General features: G+C 46.3%; 1 protein-coding gene across 1 annotated transcript in view; it reads left to right on the top strand.

Moving 5' to 3' along the window:
* EXT1 (exostosin glycosyltransferase 1) overlaps positions 1-15,635 on the top strand; it is a 533,287-nt gene that overhangs the window by 425,689 nt on the left and 91,963 nt on the right. The window lies entirely within an intron of this gene.

Below are 15,635 nucleotides of genomic sequence, written 5' to 3'. Positions count from 1 at the left end.
ACAGATCCCTCCTTTCAGTACCCTTCTCCACCACCACCAACTCTAGGCTTCGCCGCTTCTGCCTCGCCTCTCCCCATGCTTGGAACAAACTCCCTGAGCCCATACGCCGGGCCCCCTCCCTACCCATCTTCAAATCATTGCTCAAAGCCCACCTCTTCAATGTCGCCTTCGGCACCTAATCACTACATCTCTTCTCAGGAAATCTCATATACCCCAACTTGACATTTCGTCCTTTAGATTGTAAGCTCTTCTGAGCAGGGACCGTCCTTATTCGTTAATTTGTACAGCGCTGCGTAACCCTAGTAGCGCTCTAGAAATGTTAAGTAGTAGTAGTAGTAGTAAATCTACATGTGTGGCAGCCAAATACTACTATTGTTTATACGTAAAGATTATACATATACTCTGTATATGCTGGTACATTCAGTGGTGCTTCAAACGTATAGTGCCGCTGAATATGCAAATAATTTGAAGTATCTAGATTTATTTACCAACTTTTTGAAGATATTTCACTCAAGACAGTGTACAAATTATTTCCTGGATGTTCTGCATATATATATACACTCACATACACAGTGAGAGCAATTTTCAAAAGTTGTGTGCCTAGCTAGATAGTGATTTACCTGGGAAATGGGCTGTTTGAAAATTCATCTGCTTCTCTGCAGTTAAAAGTACACGCTGAAGGTTCTTTGAGTTTGACTTGTTGTTTAACTTTGACTGCAACTGCTATTTGCTGTCTCCAGAAGCTGTCGCCCTATGCCACCGCCTAGTCTTTTTTTTTGTGCTTAACCAGCCCCTCAAGACCTGGAGCTGTGCATTGGACCTCCTTCCACAGCCTGTATCATACTCTGTCCGGCCACCAGGTGTCACCCCTTATTAACAGACTCTTCCTGTACAGCATCCCTAGGCCCAACTGGCCCAGGGTGCAGCATGCCCAAATCTAAGAACTTAGCTGAGGAGCCTCTGCCCTGCTGCAGAGCTCTCTCGGTCTGGTTCAGATAGAGATTCTTGAAAACAGTGAAGCAGAATGTGGACCATGATCAGCCACAGATAGCTTCCATTATTGCCTCCCGCTTATCTTTGAACAGGGACAGTGTTTTATCTCTTTTGGGGGGTCCTTTTACTAAGGTGCACTAATGGATTTAGTGCACCTTAGTAAAAGGACCCCTTGGTGACAGTTTCTGCGGTTAGCTTATAGGAGATATTTTGAAAAACAGGCATAGCAAACCTTTTAAAAAATGCCATAAAAACTAAAAGAAATGTTACTCAAAAAAATTACTAAAAAAAATAAAATTTAAAAGTTACTCAAAAAGATTACTAAAAAAAAAAAATTAAAAGGGGCCTCCTCCAAAACAGTGCTATGGATAACAGATAAATGCTAATAGGAGAAGAGAGCTCTTAGTTTTTTCTTTCAATCTCTCTCTTTTTTTTTTTTTAGCTAAGGAGGGGGAGTACTTAGCTTTTTGAGAGTGAATTTCTTTTAATTATTATTTGCTCACCTCTGCGCTTCCCCGTAATAGCCAGTTTGGTTTCCACACAGCTGCTTCCGTATTGAGCCTCTCCTGTACCATCATTAACCATGTTTTTAAAGAGCTGGCCGGGAGCCTAAGTGTCTGCTCAGGGAAATGTTTTCACGTTGCCTTATACTTTTTCATTTCCTGTTTCAGGATGGCTTGGATTTTTCTTTAATGCATCTTTGCCTTTTATTTGTCACCAGCCTGCTCTAGGATAATGTGAATCCACTCTGTCTGCCCGGCTTACTTTTGTATTGAGGCTTTTCAGTTTACGATTATTGCTTTCTCAAAATCATCTTTTCTTTAAAAAAAAAAAAAAACAACATCCATTTCTAATCTTTCTGGGAGTCCTGCTGTATCATTCCTTTTTTTTTTTCTTTCCTGTCCCCACCTCAGTTTTTCTTTCCATGTTTCTCTACATCATTTTGGCAAATAGCAGAGTGAAACAATAATAACCTTTGTTTGCTTTGCCTTTTTTTCAGTACTGTAAAATCGGTATACAGCGTGCCATTGGGTCCAGGTTCAGACCCCCTTATCTGTATGGGACTCCAAGTTCCATTCTTCCCCTCCACCTTTGGTTTGTGGTTATTGTTGTGCAAAGCTCGGAGCATCAGCACTCGAAGGCAACCAGCAGCATACATTTAAAAAATTACACAGGGCCTGGGAGCTGGCATGGTCTCACAGGCTCTAAGTTGCCTTACTCCTCGTGAGGGTTTCTTATTTAACACTATGCCTGTGTGGGAGTGGGGGTAGGACCCACAAATGTGCTATAGAATGAAAAGAAATGTAGGTGGCAGGGATCCCTAATGGCCAAAGATGTAAAGTTGCTAGTGGACAGCACTGTAGCAGCACTGCTGACTGCACTGTACCAGAGGAAAGAGAAGGGGAAAAGTGCATTACAGAAAAGTTTCTAAGTAGCTTATATTATAAGTAGGAATTATTCAGTTAAACAGAAAGGAAGGAGGCAAAAAGAAGTTTACAGTATCCTTAGAGGAGAAAATAAAAGAAAGAAGAAATCTTGCATGCCTAGACAGCCCCCCCCCCCCCCCCCCCCACCATGAACACTTATTGAGGGAGACAAGTCTTGAGAATTAATCAAAAGTATCCTTGAAAAGGTATGTTTTGAGACCCTCCTTAAACCTTTTCAGGGAATGCTTTAAACCTAGGGATTGAGGGAAAAGCATTCCAAAGTGTCGGGCCAACCACATTAAAATGGTGTTCCTTATATCCTGTGAGCAAATATAGCAAAAAGTCAGAACTAATTTATTTGATTGTGATGATCAGAATTCACAATTAGGTTGAAATGGAATAAGTGCAAAGCATTGTACAAATATGTGTGTAGATTTTTTTTCGCTTTTGGGGGGGGGGGTGATAATTTTCTTTTGTTAGAAATTCTGAATGACCTTGACTTGTACCACCTCAGGAGGGAGTAGTGTAGTTTGAACAGAGACTAGACCATATGCATCAGACCTTGTGTGGCAAGGTTACTGTATGCAGTGGTGACGGAGCCCCTCTAAACAGTGACCTCCCACACTGATGGGCAGATGATTGAAAGCCCTGCGCTTAAATTTGCATGTTATTATTTCTGATCATAGAGTAAAAGTGCGGGAGGATTGGAGGGAGGCCACCTCCCTCCTCCAATGAAGGTAGGGGGTGAGGAAGGGCCTCTAGATCACCAGGTCGGGGGGAGGATTGACTCGCAGCCCACTAGGCCACCAGGGCTGCATGTGAGGGGATGCCAGGGGAGTTAGAGGGCTGTGGACAGCCTGGATCTCCAGCCCCATGAACCTGTGTTGGGGGGGGGGGTCAGGGGACTGGAGGTCCACCGGACCTCTAGCCTCCGTGTCGCTGGGGAGGGTGTGGTTGGGGCTTCTGCAGGGGGGGGGGGAATGGGGGGCCTGCTAGCATGCAAATGCATGCTGGACAGGGCTCACCATTCTACCCCAATGGTCTGCAAACCCTTACGCCAACTCCAAGCTGGTGTAGGGTTTGCTGCAGACAGTGTGCCAATGTTTGGTGCGCTGCACGCTGATCATTGGGGAGAAATAGGTTTAGCATGCATTTGCATGCTACTTGCGCTAAGAGCCCTGTTTTGCATGCATTTGCAAGCTAGTTGCATTCAGAGCCCGCGAGTGTTTGCTTCTGATCATCAGCCCATGAAAGTGAATGGAAACACCCATGCACTGTGCCATTGAAGGGAATTTGATTGTTTGTACAATACTTCCAACATGGTTGTGTTGCTGCCTTGGATATATCACACGAAATTCTCTTTCTACGAAGCAGACTTTTTCAGTAGAAAAGCAGAACTCTTAACTTCAGCACCACAGATTTTTCACTTCTGTCTATTTTAGTTCTTGATATACCGCTGAAGATACCATAAGGCATAACCCAGCGGTTTACAACATCAAACTATAAAACAGAGTGCCAATGTGGGACAGCAAAAAGGCGGAGAGGGACAGAGGGGAGCAGAGAATGAGCTAGAGTGGAAAACTACTCTTCGTGTGTTGCAAACCTGGTTTGCTGTCAGGATTGCGCCCAAAAAATGCAAGAAGTGTGTGTTCCAACATAGGTTGTAGTGGTGCATTGCAGAATATGACACACATTGCAGCTCGCTTGCTCAAAAGTTATCAGTTGGAGAACTGATAAATTTAGTAGTAATTCATGTGTTCATTCAGAGTTGCAAGAAGACCCCACCAATCATCACAGATACAAAGTGGAAGCTTTACAGGTCACCTAGCATGGGCTAGAGCGGGGGGGGGGGGGGTGTTAACCTTTATACACAGAGGGCCACATCAATATCAATACTGTTCCTAGCAGGCCACATACAGAAAATTAACAAATGCACCATTGCCAACAAAACTCAGTGTAATTACTGAATGAACATCAGTTATAACCACAATGGTCTGTTATGCTATATTTCTGTCTTTCCAAACAGTTGCTAACTTGGGATACTTGTCCCATTGTATCCTTCAGTGGTTCCACTGACAAAAGTCTGGTTAATGACATTTGTGCAGGCCGTTTTCCATGAATACTTCTCATGGTCTTGCAAGCTGCGTAAAATTCAGTGGCAAGCCGCAGGTTGTCCACTCCTAGGCTAGAGACTGACTTGCTTATATTCTCTGGGATGTCACACCATCACCATCGCTAAAGCAGCATGGATGTAAGCTTCCTCACAAGAGCGGCTGCATCATTGGAAGAGGATCACCCCAATATCTGATTGGTATGTCACAGGACCTCTTCTTGTTGTGACAAATTGGAATATCGGACATGGAAACCTGTCCCCCAGATCACATGTACAGTTGTCAAAGGGACACCCCTGTCTTTTCCTTTCCCCATCACCTGAAGTGCTGTTTAACTCCGTTCACTGGGTAAATCTCTCTTTATCTGCACCCTTCTCCTCCACTGCTAACTCCAAACTCTGTTCCTTTTATCTTGCTGCACCTTATGCCTGGAATAGACTTCCTGAGCCAGTACGTCAAGCTCTATCTCTGGCCGTCTTCAAATCTAAGCTAAAAGCCCACCTTTTTGATGCTGCTTTTAACTCCTAACCCTTATTCAGAACCCTTATTTTATTATCCTCACTTTAATATTCCCTTATCTCTTGTTTGTCCTGTTTGTCTGTCCTAATTAGATTGTAAGCTCTGTCAAGCAGGGACTGTCTCTTCATGTTCAAGTGTACAGCGCTGCGTACTACTACTACTATTATTTAGCATTTCTATAGCGCTACAAGGCGTACGCAGCACTGCACAAACATAGAAGAAAGACAGTCCCTGCTCAAAGAGCTTACAATCTAATAGACAAAAATAAAGTAAGCAAATCAAATCAATTAATGTGTACAGGAAGGAGGAGAGGCGGGTAGGTGGAGGCGAGTGGTTACAAGTGGTTACGAGTCAAAAGCAATGTTAAAGAGGTGGGCTTTCAGTCTAGATTTAAAGGTGGCCAAAGATGGGGCAAGACGTAGGGGCTCAGGAAGTTTATTCCAGGCGTAGGGTGCAGCGAGACAGAAGGCACGAAGTCTGGAGTTGGCAGTAGTGGAGAAGGGAACAGATAAGAAGGATTTATCCATAGAGCGGCAGTGGCGTAGCCAAGGGTGGGCTTAGGTGGGCCCATGCCCGCCCACCTACTTTGGGTTCAGGCCCACCCAGTAGCAGCATACCTATGATGTGGCTGGCAGGGATCCCCAAGCCCCACCAGCCGAAAACTCCCAACAAGTGTCCCTCCTGCATACCTTGTAAGTAGCAGATCTTTGCCTGCAGTGAACAGTGACTGATACATACTGCTCGCAGCAGCCCCACAGCCTTTCCTCTGATGTATTTCTGCCTAGGCGGAAACAGGAAGTTGCATCAGAGGGAAGGGTGTGGGGCCAACATGAGCAGTGTGTATTAGTTGCTGCTGCTGGTGAAAATCTGCTATTTAAAAGGTATATGGGAGAAGGGGGATGTTTGAGAGGCCATATGGCATGCAGGCGAGAGAAGGAGAGACCAAATCACATGTGGGACGGGGCAGGGTTCTTCTGCCCACCCATCTTGGGCCCAGGCCCACCCAAAATTGGGTGTCTGGCTACGCCCCTGTAGAGCAGAGTGCACGGGAAGGGGTGTAGGGAAGGACGAGTGTGGAGAGATACTGGGGAGCAGCAGAGTGAGTACATTTATAGGTTAGTAGAAGAAGTTTGAACAGGATGCGAAAACGGATAAGGAGCCAGTGAAGCGACTTGAGGAGAGGGGTAGTATGAGTAAAGCGACCCTTGCGGAAGACGAGACGGGCAGCAGAGTTTTGAACCGACTGGAGAGGGGAGAGGTGACTAAGTGGGAGGCCAGCAAGAAGCAGATTGCAGTAGTCTAAACAAGAGGTGACAAGGGTGTGGATGAGGGTTTGGTAGAGTGCTCGGAAAGAAAGGGGCGGATTTTACGGATGTTGTAAAGTAAGAAACGACAGGTCTAGTAGCGCTATAGAAATGATAAGTAGTAGTAGTAACTCTGCAGTGCTCTTGTGTATCTCTCAGCATTCTACAGCATCCGACTCTGCGCCTAAGTAAAGCAATTATTTTTTTTTTAACAAAGGAAATTTCAGTGGCACAACAAAAATGATTATGATATGGAGTTGGGTGGAGAGTGTGGATTTGAGGGGTATGAAGGTGCCTGAGGAGCAGATTAGGCAGGATGGGAGAGTGTGTTTAGAGGATGTTTGTGCAGCGCTGCGTACGCCTTGTAGCGCTATAAAAATGCTAAATAGTAGTAGCAGTAGTAGTAGATTGTGGAGATGGGTTGCATGTGTAAGAATTAAGGTATGAGTGCCATTCTTGCAAGATTGTATTTTGAAATAATAAATTAATTAAGACTTACTTCACCAATTTGCTTTTGGAAGTTCTTTCTTTGTTTAGGTTCTCAGGTTATCTGGGACCCATTTCTAACACATGTATGTTGGGGTGGACGTGATGGGTCAAGCAGTGGTTGTATAGGGGTGGGTGTGTGGTTTGTGTGAAGAGAGCACTATTATTGGGGGTAGGATGTGTGAAGGTGTGTGTTGCTGTTTAATATCCCTGATCTGTTTCTGCCTTCTTTTTCTTGCTCGGGGCCAAACTGCTGGAGTTGCCTATCACCACTTTTCCTAGGAAAGAAGGGGAATTACTGTAGCTGCTTGATTCAGGGTTCCACATTAGGAGTCACTGCCCAGGAAAAAGATCCGAAGTGGTGGTGTTGATATGTTGAAATCCTGTGCTCAGTGTGCAGCAGCGGCTAAGAAAGCAAATAGAATGTTAGCAAATAAAGGAATGGAAACAAAACTGAGAATATTATAATGCCTTTGTATCGCTTTATGGTGTGACTGCATCTCAATTATTGTGTGTAATTCTGGTCACTGCATCTCAAAAAAGAAATAGCGGAATTAGAAATTGTACAGAGAAGAGTGACAAAAGTGATAAAGGGGATGAGACAACTATCTTTTATAGAATATGCTCCTATCAGGTGCCCCTCCCCCCCCCCCAGGACATCTACAGTTATAGAATGAACCCCCACGGGGCAATTCTATAAAATAGGTGCTAACATTTATGAGTCGATTACATGTGTAAATGTTTAGAATAATTTGCTGTGAGCCAAACATACTGTGTCACTCTGTTTGACTATGATGGACAGAATTACCAAACATCAATTACTCTAGTACCATCATGTAAATGTTAAAGTGGTAGATGGATCTTCAGATGGCCCATGAGCATATATCCTTTTTTAGCTCATCTTAGGGATTGGTGGCCTCACAATGGAAACTGTTTGAATATTTAAGTTCTTTAGCATCAGCAGCACATGAATCCAGAGACGTGTGGGTTGTGTCCATCTACCAGCAGGTGGAGATAGAGAGCACTGATTTGAACTGTGCCTTATGGGTCAGAATGCTTCCTGGCCATTCAGTATGCTCGATCTCCAGCAGGCGGACGGACAGCTTTCCACGAGGTCGTGGCGGCTTCTCCTTTCAGCTCCTGTTCTAGTTCTCTAGTTCAGTAGAGCTTAGGGGTGACCAGGCTGTTCAGTGCCAGCTGTAGGGAGGCCACATGGTTGCTCTAGGTCTCTTTCCCACCCTTATTTCCAATGATAATATCTGGGAAACCCTTTGGTGATAGACTGATATGTTTGGTCAGACCATTGCTCTTGGAGTTTTGAGGCCTCGTTTGTTTAAATTGTGAGAATTTTCATAGCTCCCCACAGTCTGGGTTAGCCATCCTGTTAGCAAAACTGCATGTTCCATGCTCTTTTTCGGATATTTTGAAAGTTTGCTACCCCTTAAGTATTTTTTTTTAATGAAAAAAAGATGCAATATTTAATACACAGTGAACATATATAGTTGGATCGATGAGGAAGTTGGTCAAAGTTGAGCTAAAGAAAGATATATACTTATGGGTCGTCTGAGGATCCATCTACCACTGTAACATTTACATGATGGTACTAGACTAATATTTAGAATAATGGCATATACGTGTACATATGTGTGTAAATACCAAAATTTTACCTAGATGCTGTTCAGTAAATATGCACATACATGATGTAGCCTGTATTTGTCAGATGGGTTTACATATATGTGGAGTCTGGGCGGGACATACACACACATTATAGAATAAGTTATGCATTTAACTCCAGCATTTAGGCATAATCACTTCATCTGTTCAGCTGGGGTAAATGATTGTGCCTAATGCATACACACGTGTATATCCAGTTATACTAGTATTCTGAAAGGGAGAGTAGCACCTAATTTCCTTTGTAGAATAGATGCGCTTATATAGAGTTACCCCCAGAAAGCTCAACATAGATTACATTCTTCCTGCAAGCCAAATTTGATGACTTTCTTCCTCTTCTCTGAAATGGTCCAGACAGACAGACAGATTCATTCTTTTTACATAATTCCTTCCTTCATTATATATGTTGGAAATAGAGAAGGAGTGATTCTCTACTGGCAGACAAACTGTTACAGCTGACAGCTGGGAGATATTATAACACAGGCAGTTGGGAAGCTCTCTTCCTGCTGCCTTCCATCCCACTCTCCAAAAAAATCCACAATGCAGCTCATTATATTTCAGAATATAATATAATCGCTCCAAGTGGTACCTGAGCCATTCTGAAGTATGCATTGTTCCCTGTGGTCCACCATTGGGCTCATTTTCGAAAGAGAAGGGCGCCCATCTTTCGACACAAATCGGGAGATGGGCGTCCTTCTTCCAGGGTGCCCAAATCAGCATAATCGAAAGCTGATTTTGGGCGCCCTCAACTGCTCTCCGTCGTGGGGACGACCAAAGTTCCCGGGGGCATGTCAGAAGCGTAGCGAAGGCGGGACTGGGGGGTGCTTAACACATGGGCATCCTCAGCCGATAATGGAAAAAAGAAGGGCGTCCCTGACGAACACTTAGCCGACTTGGTCCTTTTTTTTTTTACGACCAAGCCACAAAAATGTGCCCTAAATGACCAGATGATCACCGAAGGGAATCGGGGATGACCTCCCCCTACTCCCCCAGTGGTCACTAACCCCATCCCACCCTAAAAAAAAAAAACTTTAAAAATATTTTTTCCAGCACTCTATGCCAGATTCAAATATCATACCCAGCTCCATGACAGCAGTATGCAGGTCCCTGGAGCAGGTTTAGTGGGTACTGAGGTGCACTTCAAGCAGGCGTACCCTGGCCCATCCCCCCTACCTGTTAAACTTGTGGTGGTAAATGTGAGCCCTCTAAAACCCATCACAAACCCACTGTACCCACATCTAGGTGCCCCCCTTCATCCCTAAGGGCTATGGTAGTGGTGTACAGTTGTAGGGAGTGGGTTTTGGGGGCTCAGCACACAAGGTAAGGGAGCTATGCACCTGGGAGCTTTTTCTGAAGTCCACTGCAGTGCCCCCTAGGGTGCCCGGTTGGTGTCCTGGCATGTCAGGGGGACCAGTGCACTACAAATGCTGGCTCCTCCCATGACCAAAGGGCTTGGATTTGGTCGTTTCTGAGATGGGCGTCCTCAGTTTCCATTATCGCTGAAAATCGGGGACTACCATCTAAAGGGATGACCATCTCTAAGGTCGACTTAAATGTGGAGATTTGGGCATCCCCGACTGTGTTATCGAAACGAAAGATGGCCGCCCATCTTGTTTCGATAATACAGGTTTTCCTGCCCTTTCGCGGGGACGTCCTGCGAGGACGCCCTCAGGAAAACTTTGGTGCCCCATTCGATTATGCCCCCTCCATGTATCACTTAGACACCAACCTTCATTCTGTTTGCCATCTGCTTCAGACAGTGCCCCTTAGCCAGATTGTCACCCCTGAAGCTTTCCAACTGTACTTCAATAGGCTAGCTATCATATCTTGACCCTCCTCTTTCCTGCCCGAACCATCATCCCACAGTAGGGAACTCTTCCCCACTGCTCTCCATACACATGTAGTGGTGAATCCCATTGCTTTTCAGCAGCATCTACCATACCATTGCCTCAGACATCCCACCATAGGCAGAGGGCAATGCTAACACTTGTCTTCTGTCCCCCTCCCCTCACCCCCCACCAATCTGTGGGTCAGTCATTCAAACTAATTCCAATGCTCCCTTAATAGCATCTTCCAATCCTCTATTAAAAATGTCATTGCTCACATCAGACAAATGGACCTAAACTATCCTGAATTACCCAAGACATTGCCTCTTGTGTGGTTTCCTCTCTGATGCTTTAACCACAGATTTATCTGCTGGTTTACTTTCTAGAAGTCCTATTTCAAGTTTTTCATGCCCCATTGATCAAATCCACGCACTGTTCAGAAACAGCACCCTAAAAATAGCTCTACAACAGTGAGGAGCATTAACTCCCCAATGATCAACACTAATAACATGTAAATTTATGCGCGTTAGCGTTTATCATCCTGGGAAAGTGCGGGAGAATTGTTTGACAGGACCAGGCTGTCAAAAGCTCCCTTATATGGTATTGAAGCCCCGTCCGGTGCCCGCCCCTTTCATCCCAGGATGCACCAGGCAATGGCAGGGTGCCGCCATTTTGTAGGCGGCACTGGCTGGAAGAGGAGTGTTGCTCCCTCCTCCAAGAAGTGGTATGGAGGGGATGGGGGAGGATTTACCACTAGGCCACCAGAGAAGGTGGGGGAGTTTGTGTCAGCAGCCCAGTTGGGCCACCAGGTATATTTTCAGGGTGTGTGTGTGTGGGGGGGGGGGGGGTTAGGGGGACTGGAGATCTACCGGACCTCCAGCCCCTGTGCCCTCATGATGGGGGGGTCGGGGGCTTGGAGGTCCAGCGGACTTCCAGCCCCGCATGTCTTCATAGTGCGGGGGGGGGGGGGGTGCTTGGGAGGCACTAGGCCACCAGTGCCATGTTTTAGGAGTGATAGCAAGGACTGCTTGACTCTGATGGGGGGGAGCCTTAACCCTAACGCCAGCTCAGGGTTAAGGTGCTATTCTGCCCCTACGATCAGAGTGCTGTTCTCTGATCATAGGAGCAGAATACAAACAGAGCTCATTTAAATCTTATTTAAAAGAGCTCTGTGTTATGGCTTCGCTCGGACGCTTTCAGCCCGATGATCATGGGGATGCAGGTAAATGCGGGCGCTTGTCTGGCACTAGTGACCTCTATCACCCGCATCTTCCTTTGATGATCAGGCCCTCAGTGTGCTAGCTAGGTCTGGTGCTAGCAGTGGCGTAGGAAGGGCGGGGCGGTGGGGGGCGGTCCGCCCCGGGTGTCAACGGGTGGGGGGGGTGCATCCGTCCACACACCCCCCCCCCGGCGCAGCGCCTCCCCCCCACACGGTCCCCACCTGCCTACGACCTCCATCCATCTGCAGCGCTGCTGTAAAGAAATCGCTTCGTCGGCCCTTCCCTCACTCACTGTGTCCCGCCCTCTGACGTAACTTCCTATTTCCTCAAGGGTGGGACACAGTGAGTGAGGGAAGGGGGTGTCGTGTTGGTCTGCACCCGGGGAGGGGGGGTCAGCGGCGATCCGCTCCGGGTGGCAGCCGCCCCCGCTACGCCACTGGGTGCTAGTGCCATACCTCTACAATTTTGTGCTAGTGAGAATGTCATGCTGGATTCTCTTGACTGAGGTGGATGCATGAGAAGAAGTCTAAATTGTTAACAGCTCAGGTAAAGAGTGATAGATTTATTCTTGTTAACGTATTAGCTCATTGTTTCATGGTGGTAATCAGCTACTCCCATTTCATCTTGCCATTTCCCTTCCAAGTCATCTGCGTGCTTTGCTGCCATGCCGAAGTGGGTCCCAAATGATCTGACTGCTGCCCACTTTTCCATCCATCTGATGAATTAGTGACCCATTGCTCCAGACCAACTTCAGACTTGTGGCCTCCTTGCAATATCTGGGAAAGACGCTGAAAGGTTAATGCATGACTTAGTGCCTCAGGGATCGGTGCTGGGGCCCATTCTGTTCAATATATTTGTGAGTGACATTGCCGAAGGGTCACAAGGTAAAGTTTGCCTTTTTGCGGATGACACCAAGATTTGCAACAGAGTGGACACCCCGGAGGGAGTGGAAAACATGAAAAAAGATCTGAAGAAGCTGGAAAAATGGTCTAACGTTTGGCAATTAAAATTCAATGCGAAGAAATGCAAAGTGATGCACTTAGGGAGTAGAAATCCAAGGGAGGCGTATGTGTTAGGTGGGGAGAGCCTGATAGACACGGACGGGGAGAGGGATCTTGGGGTGATAGTATCTGAGGACCTAAAGGCGATGAAACAGTGCGACAAGGCGGTGGCCGTAGCGAGAAGGTTGCTAGGCTGTATAGAGAGAGGTGTGACCAGCAGAAAAAAGGAGGTTTTAATGCCCCTGTATAAGACGTTGGTGAGGCCCCACCTGGAGTATTGTGTTCAGTTTTGGAGGCCGTACCTTGCGAAGGATGTAAAAAAAATGGAAGCGGTACAAAGAAAAGCTATGAGGATGGTATGGGAGTTGCGTTCCAAGACGTATGAAGAGAGGCTTGCTGACCTGAACATGTATACTCTAGAGGAAAGGAGGAACAGGGGTGATATGATACAGACGTTCAAATATTTGAAAGGTATTAATCCGCAAACGAATCTTTTCCGGAGATGGGAAGGCGGTAGAACGAGAGGACATGAAATGAGATTGAAGGGGGGCAGACTCAGGAAAGATGTCAGGAAGTATTTCTTCACGGAGAGGGTGGTGAACGCTTGGAATGCCCTCCCGCGGGAGGTGGTGGAGATGAAAACAGTAACGGAATTCAAGCATGCGTGGGACAGGCATAAAGGAATCCTGTGCAGAAGGAATGGATCCACAGAAGCTTAGCTGAAATTGGGTGGCGGGGGGAAGAGGGGTTGGTGGTTGAGAGGCTAGGATGGGGGAGGGCAGACTTATACGGGGTCTGTGCCGGAGCTGGTGATGGGAGGCGGGACTGGTGGTTGGGAGGCGGGAAATACTGCTGCACAGACTTATACGGTCTGTGCCCTGAGAGAGACAGGTACAAATCAAGGTAAGGTATACACATATGAGTTTATCGTGGGCAGACTAGATGGACCGTGCAGGTCTTTTTCTGCCGTCATCTACTATGTTACTATGTTACTACTATGTTATTTGAACCATATGCCTACCAACGCATAAATAACCAGTGAAAATATAGATGGCTTAAACAGAGGAATTCCAGTTAAATGAGGGTAACAGCAGACTCCACTGAAACAGCAGTATATTGAAAACTGGGTAGTGGGGACATGTTCAGGTGGGCCAGTCAGGGTTTTACCCCTCTGATAATGCACAACAAGTTAATCTACCACAATGTGAAAGGAAAAGGTAACTGCAGTCGATCCCCTCTTCCAGTCTAACCCACCTAGGATTGGTGTACAAATGGTGGCATAAAGTGCCAGAAGACTGTCCTATTCTGTTGCCTGCTTAGATTTGGTCACTAGCTCCCCAGTCCAAAGAGCAGTTTTATTTCATTTATTAAAATACTAGTAAAAAAGGCCCGTTTCTGCCTGAAATGAAACAGGCGCTAGCAAGGGTTCCCCCTCTCTCCGTTGCTGTCTCCCTCTCTATCCTCCGAGTCCCACGCCCTCCTTTCCTCCCCTCCGAGTTCCAGGCCGTCCTCACTCTCCTCTCCTACTCCCCTGTAACTGACCACTTTGTCGAACGACGACCGCAATTGTGGGGAGGCCATTTGTGGAGGGGTGGTTGGAGGGTAGCTGGCACGTTTTTAGTCGGTGGTCACTGTGGGGTTCGTCGGTTGAAGCCATCTATCTCTGGCCATGTCTCCGCCCTCGACATCATAACGTTTGACGTGAGGGCGGGGCTAGGAGACAAGGGCAGAGAGAGATGGCTTCGGTTGGGCACGTCCTCGGCTGCTTTTGTTTGTTAGGCAGTCTGCAGCGATTCGTTGGAAGGGGAGGAGTACTCCTCCCCATTCGTTCATTTTCGTTGTTTTGTAATTGTTCCGCCCTCGACGTCATCACGTCTGACGCGAGGACGGGGCATGGAGACATGGTGAGTGTTGTGGCTTCACCACCATGAACTTACGAACCGGTGTCTGAGTGGCTGCAGTGACGTCAGTGTCTTCAGAACGTTGAGGGTGAGTTTTATTATAGTAGATATATTCTGTCTGTATAGAAAAGTCCTACAAGGATTACAGTGTAAGCATACACAACAGTTTTAAACATATTGTAACATTTAGAAAGTACAACCACCCCAATTAACCATAATATACAACAAAAAACAGACAGTCTAAAATGGACTATTTACCTATTTCATAAAAATTAATCTGCTGCTAAACTACTTAATGGCCAAACAAAAATGTCCATTCAAAACAACTCTGTTTCAGATGGGGACATATGTGTGTGACAAAGTCTGCCAGAGATCAAATAACCTGTCATATGTGACCAGAAGCCTTCAGTCTGGCTTTCGATCCACCTCATGTGCCCACCCTGCCATGAATTTCTTTACCAGGAAACTCCAGCAAGGGTTGCAGGAGCTAGTGCTTTTGAATTAAATGAAATGACTGCCAAATGGGAAGATACCATCTGCCTACACAGACACCCTCCACCCTCATTGCAGGCATTGTGTAGTAAACCATGTGGCACTTCATAACAGGGAAGACCTCTCTGCTGTATGAAGTGTTTAATCCTCCGGAATTGTTGTTTGCAGTCCAGGCAGCTGGGACTAAGGCAGGGGTGGGAAACCTCAGTCCTCAAGGGCCACACAACCCAGTTGGGTTTTCCAGATTTCCTCAATGAATATGCATGAGATCGTATTTGCATGCGCTGCCTCCATTGTATGCAGATAGATCTCATGCATATTCATTGAGGAAATCCTGAAAACCCCTAGGATGAGGATTCATAGAGCAGCTCCCGTACTTCTCATCTTAAATCACCACAGCTCATCTGGTACTGCAGCTGTCTCTCTTCATCTGTACCTGGAGTCGGTTTATTAAAATGAGACTGCTTGAAGGGCAAGATTGAGTCAGTTGTACCATTCTGCAGATTAGGACTATGCTTTGCTCAAACTATTAGGTTAAGCAGCAAGCACCACAATATAGATATTTATGCTGGGAGATATTCTTAGCTTGTATAATTTGGACAGGGGTAACTGGAGAGACTGGGGCTGACCAAATGATACTTATTAACTGGTTGTGTTCCATTCACCCTTATTTGTGATATATGT

Source organism: Microcaecilia unicolor, chromosome 1 (assembly GCF_901765095.1).
Source record: "Microcaecilia unicolor chromosome 1, aMicUni1.1, whole genome shotgun sequence".
Lineage (NCBI taxonomy): Eukaryota > Metazoa > Chordata > Amphibia > Gymnophiona > Siphonopidae > Microcaecilia > Microcaecilia unicolor.
The sequence above is the reverse complement of the archived record's forward strand: the minus strand, read 5'-3'. Positions and strand labels throughout refer to the sequence as shown.